This window comes from Lactuca sativa, chromosome 9 (genome assembly GCF_002870075.4).
Source record: "Lactuca sativa cultivar Salinas chromosome 9, Lsat_Salinas_v11, whole genome shotgun sequence".
Lineage (NCBI taxonomy): Eukaryota > Viridiplantae > Streptophyta > Magnoliopsida > Asterales > Asteraceae > Lactuca > Lactuca sativa.
This window is the reverse complement of record NC_056631.2, coordinates 128,981,019-128,986,998: the sequence shown is the minus strand read 5'-3', so window position 1 is coordinate 128,986,998 and position 5,980 is coordinate 128,981,019.

Below are 5,980 nucleotides of genomic sequence, written 5' to 3'. Positions count from 1 at the left end.
TCATGTTCTAACTTCTGGACTTCGCCCCTAGGGCAGTACTCCTCAGTCATGAGGTCCTTCATCGTTGCCCAGCCCATGTCGTTAGCCACGACTAGAGTTAGGGCTTTGACGTGGCCGTTCCACCACGTTAGGGCTTTATCCTCGAAGGTGCATGCGGCATATTTCACCTTGAATGCAGCCGGGCACGAACATATTTCGAAGACTGATTCAGTCTTCTCGAACCATTGCGAGAGAGCAATGACTCCGCCGGTGCCATAGAAAGGCTTCGGCTTGCAGTTTGTAAAATCCTTGTAAGAGCACTCTCTCGAGCGCATAGGGATTTCAACTGGGATAGATTCAACAGGGGTTCCATCTCTGCTAGCATCCGATGAGTGATACTGAGCCATGGCAGTTGCCACTGCTGCAGCTACGGCCGCATTCAGGGCTGCAGTATCGATGACTGCAGGTGGTGGAGGCGGTGGAGGTACAGGATTATTCCTATTCCTCGGATACTTGCGAGGAGGCATCCTTCAGCTATAAGTTTATAAAAACAAGAAGAATGATAAGAATCAATTTGTAAGCAACGTGAGAGTGACCCATGGACTAACTAACCATAGCCCAACAGTTTGAATGAGTGTTTGAAATCACAATAAGGAATATTAGTAGGAATACACAAGTGTACAAATTTTTCCCACACATTAGATTTCAATAGCACAGGTATTACTGATGTAATAAGTTCAAGGAAAATCGACCTAACAGTAGGTCTTACATCATACCATAAGGACAATACTGACAGTCCTACATTCCTAATTAGAGTACTGAAAGTTAGGAATATTTTACAGACAAGTGCTACTTAGAGCATATAAGTTCAAGGCTATCCCTAATTCAAAAGACAGAGATGTACTAGACATCATCTAATGGCGATGGGAATTCCTCGGGCGATCCCTGAGGTCGGACACTTGGCGAAACACCTCTTGAAGGTGCCGGTCTTGAGCTCTCTGACGAGCTCGAAGTTCTAAGACTTCAGCACGGGAGGCAGCCAGCTGTTGCTGCAGAGTTTCGTTGGTTCTCCGGGTCCGTTCCATGTCTTCTTCAAGACGGCGAATTCGGACTGTATTGACACCTGAATTGGCATCAATCTCCATGACCCGGTCGATGGCTGCTCGACCTTGCTCGACATTACGAGCTATTCTGCGTATGATCACCGGCACAGCTCTGTCAGCAGAGCCACCATCGCTGATGTTGTAGAAGGTTCGGTCCCCAAAGTATGGTAAGGGTTGACCCTGCTCATCACTCCAGCAATTCAGATTGTTTGCCCACATGGGTGTAGGACCTGGAAACGCTGGTCGAGGGTTGTTGTTCGGGGCTTGACCTACAAGCGGCAGGTTGTTGACTTCAGGCTCGGAGTCAGATCCCTCTGAAAAACCTTCTGCGAGGTGATCATCCAAAGGAATTGGATGATCATCTTCGAGCTCTTCATCGATCCACCCGGCATTGCCTTCAATGGGGAAGTACGGGTCGCCATGATGAAATCCAGCCATTTAGATCTACGCGAGAAGAGAGGTATAAGAATATAGTATACGTGTAACTAATAGCACAAAATACTCCTATAGTATTTTAAGGTTAAGTTCTACTGATCTTCTTGTGGTATTGTTGGTAAGTTTTTAGACTTGTTAACATATCACAACCATTCTAGGGCATATGCTAATCACTCCTAGGACCAGCATAGTTGATCAGGCTATGCCATTCCCAGGACTGACCATACATCCCCGAGCTCACTTGTGATATTCAACAATCGTAATACTTTTGTTCTTGTCATTGTGACACTGATTTTAGTATGAATGTAGACTAGTATACTTAATTAAATATTTTATTATTTAAAGTATAGACTCTTGGTCAGAGTGTTTTAGTCCCTTTTGCGTTTATAGATTAGTATATCTTTTATGGGTTGATATACTTGATTCACTATAAACAATGCTCTGATACCAATCTGTCACACCCCAAAACCAAGAACGGCGGAAACGTTCTGGGGCGGAGGACGTCATGTATAGTATCACAACACAGTAAATGTAAATAAGCAAACAACATCATCCATTGCATTAAATATATAATTTTAATACAAGTGTTCTGTATAGTTATAGACACCAAAAATAATGAAACACAAGATAATATGAGATGAGTCTTGAATGCACTCCATCTTCTCAAAAGCTGGCCTCTGTACCTGTCTACTGACGACCTGAGAATACAAGTTATTTTGAAAGAGTTTATCAACATTAAGCTGGTGAGTTCATAAGTATTTTAGTGTCAATGTTTCTTGTAAAAATGTTTGAACCTGTCTCAATGTATAAGTTGTAAAAATGTAAGTAAATGTTTGAAAGTGTTTGTAAAAGTTTGAATCACTCAGAAAATCCTATATTTTCTATAAAAGTAACCTTCTACCAAGGCTAGGTTGTTTTTGTAAACTTTTCTGTTGTAAAAGTATGTAATTACCCAAGTATAACTATCATTTGTTAAAAGTATAGTTTGTACACTAATGCTTAAGTGAGATTATCACTAAAATATGTAATGGGTAAATCATTGTAGTACTGTAGCTTTGTATAATAAGACTACTGTTGTACTAAATACTACTACCTTAAACCGGATTTATATTAAGGCATAATGTGATAAATTGCACCATGCTATCGACTGGTAACAACGACATAATGAATGGTCGTAATAAAAGAAATGGCGTTTGGCACCCGGAGACCTGCAGGTCCGGCTATAGCTAGCAGCAAGGTGTAGGATAGTCAATCCAGTATAGATCTATACGCAAACTCACGCTCTCCCTCCAAGAGAATTCTGGCTACAACTCGGGCCATGACATTTAAGGCATGCCCGATACAGTGGATCACAATTATTACGTATTTATGTACATGTATTGTTTCTCGTATATCTGTATATGTATTGTTTCTCGTATATCTGTATATGTATTGTTTCTCATATATCTGTATATGTATTGTTTCTAGTATATCTGTATATGTATTGTTTCTAGTATATCTGTATATGTATTGTTTCTCGTATATCTGTATATGTATTGTTTCTCGTATATCTGTATATGTATTGTTTCTAGTATATCTGTATATGTATTGTTTCTAGTATATCTGTATATGTATTGTTTCTCGTATATCTGTATATGTATTGTTTCTCGTATATCTGTATATGTATTGTTTCTAGTATATCTGTATATGTATTGTTTCTCGTATATCTGTATATGTATGATCCTGCGTTACCCCGATGGTAACCAGCTAATGATGTACTGATGAGTATGAATATGTAAGTACTTTTATGTCTATACATGTATATATTATATATAAGTAATATGGAAACGACCTTCGGATGGTCACCCGAAATCCCACCAGACCACATCCAAATCGAGGAAAAGGAAATAGGGCGGATGGCATTCCTAAGCCCTTTGAACATTATTTATATATCTATACATATATGGGCATGCAATTGTATATATAAAGCATAAATAAGTTTTCATAAACAATTTTGAAGCATAAATATAATTTCAAGAGAAGATTGATTTGATGTCGATCTATAAGTCATTTTGAAAGCATAAGTTGATAAAACAGTTTAAGTATAAGAAGCATTTGATTTAATCACAGTCTATAAGTAAGTTTAGATAGTAAAACAGTTTATAAAACATTTCAATAGTAAAGCAGTTGAAAAACAGTTTGAACAGTGTGAAAATCGTTGTTTTCCTAGTTATTAATCACATGTGATTAAACACAATCACATGTGATTGAAGTAATAACTTATAAGTATTTGACTTGTATTCCCCCCCCCCCCCCCCCATAAAGTATTTAAAACACTTAAAATCATTTCAAAGGTTGATTCAAGGGGTATGAACTCACTTGTGGTGAGTCGTTTGAATTGCAATGTCGGCTACCGTGCTAGGTGACAAACGGAGACTGGTTTACACGCACGAGCCTAGTTATCATATAATAAGCATATATATAACTAATTAGACAAATAATAACTTAAATAAATAAGTTAAGACACTTAGAAAACATTTAAACACTTTTATGAGTGTTTAAGGTTCAAATGGTTGCATCTAAGTTGCTATGGGACAAGGCAAAAGGGTTTGAAACATCAAAGGGCCTTGTATAGGAGTTCACCACCCAACAAACCCCACACCTTGGAGTTTACGGCCGTAAACTCATAGGTTTATGGCCGTGAACTCCTCAAATGGTGTTTTTGGGTGGTTTTGTGGTGTTATCTTGAACCTAGAACACTCCTAGCTTTATTGGAATAACACATGAAGTAGTTTAAGGCTTTAGAACACTCCATATGGGAGTTTATGGCCTAAGGTCCTTCACCTTAGAGTTTACGGCCGTAAACTCTAGGAATTTAATTGGTTTGAGGCACTTAAACATCAAGAATGGCATCCATGAATTTATCTAAGGCTAATGGGGACAAGAGGCACACTTTGGTGCCTTCACTTGGAGTTTACGGCCCAAGTCATGTTCCTTGGCCATAAACTCCTTTCAAGGAGTGATTTCTATGTGTTCTACTCTCCATTCTAGTCCCAAAGGTGCAAGGTAAATTGTCTAAAGGCCTTAGGTGTGCTTGGAATGATTTTTGTCCCACAAAAAGGGGTTTACGGCCCAAGAAGGGTTCTTGGCCGTAAACTCCTACTAACTTGTGATTTTGATGAGTTTTTGGTGTTCTAAATAAGCACAAGTACTAGTAGTTAAAGTCCTTAAGCATTTGGGGAAGATTTGGGGCACTTTAAGCCCTTGAAAAGGGGTTTACGGCCCAAGGGAGTTCCTTGGCCGTAAACTCCTAGAACTTATGTTTCTTGGATGATTTCTAGGCTACAAAGATCATACACTAAGTCCTTTACAAGTCCTCTAACATAGGAATCGGTCTAGAAAGCATTAAAGTTCCATTTTGGAGTTTACTCCCCAAGAACGTTCTTGGGCGGTAAACTCTCGGATCTTGATATCTAGACAAGTAATTGTTGTATACCCCATTCTCCCTAAATCCTCCGATTTTTGGGACCCAAATACGGTTCATGAAGTAGTATACCCCATTCTCCCTTGCTTCTAGGTTCTTTTCCATCCGCGCAATGCCTCGCTAATTGTATTTTCCGCTTTCATAGCCTCCGACTGGACTGATGCAATTTGAGTGGCCAGATGAGATTGAATGGTTATTGAGTGCGTTTTCGTACGGCGATTAGTGTACTCTTTCCGACTTAATGCATCAGCTACCACGTTGGCCTTACCTAGATGGTACTTGATCTCGCATTCGTAGTTGTTTAGCAATTCCACCCATCTTCGTTGTCTCATGTTCAGCTCCTTCTGATTCAAGATGTGCTGGAGGCTCTTGTGGTCCGTGAAAATGGTGCACTTTGTACCGTACAGGTAGTGCCTCCAAATTTTTAGAGCAAAGACTACGGCTCCCAGTTCTAGGTCATGGGTCCTGTAATTTACTTCGTGCGTCTTTAGTTGGCGGGACGCATATGCTATCACTCTTCCACGTTGCATGAGAACGCAACCTAAGCCCTGATTCGACGCGTCACAGTAGACTACAACATCTTCCGTTCCTTCAGGTAGAGATAGTACAGGAGCGCTACAGAGAGATTTCTTCAAGGTTCGAAACGCAATCTCTTGTCGGTCTGTCCACTTGAATGGCACGCCCTTTTGCGTAAGCAAGGTAAGCGGCTTGGCGATCTTAGAGAAGTTTTGGATGAATCTCCTATAGTAGCCTGCTAGGCCTAAGAACTGACGAATTTCTGTGGGCGTAGTCGGAGTTGCCCATCCTTCCACAGCTTTGACCTTAGAGGGGTCCACATGAATTCCGTCTTGGCTAACCACGTGGCCTAGGAAATTCACACTCCGGAGCCAGAACTCGCACTTGGAGAGTTTGGCGTAAAGCTTTTCCGATCGCAGAGTGTCTAGAATTTGTCGGAGATGTTGGCCATGTTCCTCTTTACTTCGAGAATAGACGAGGATGT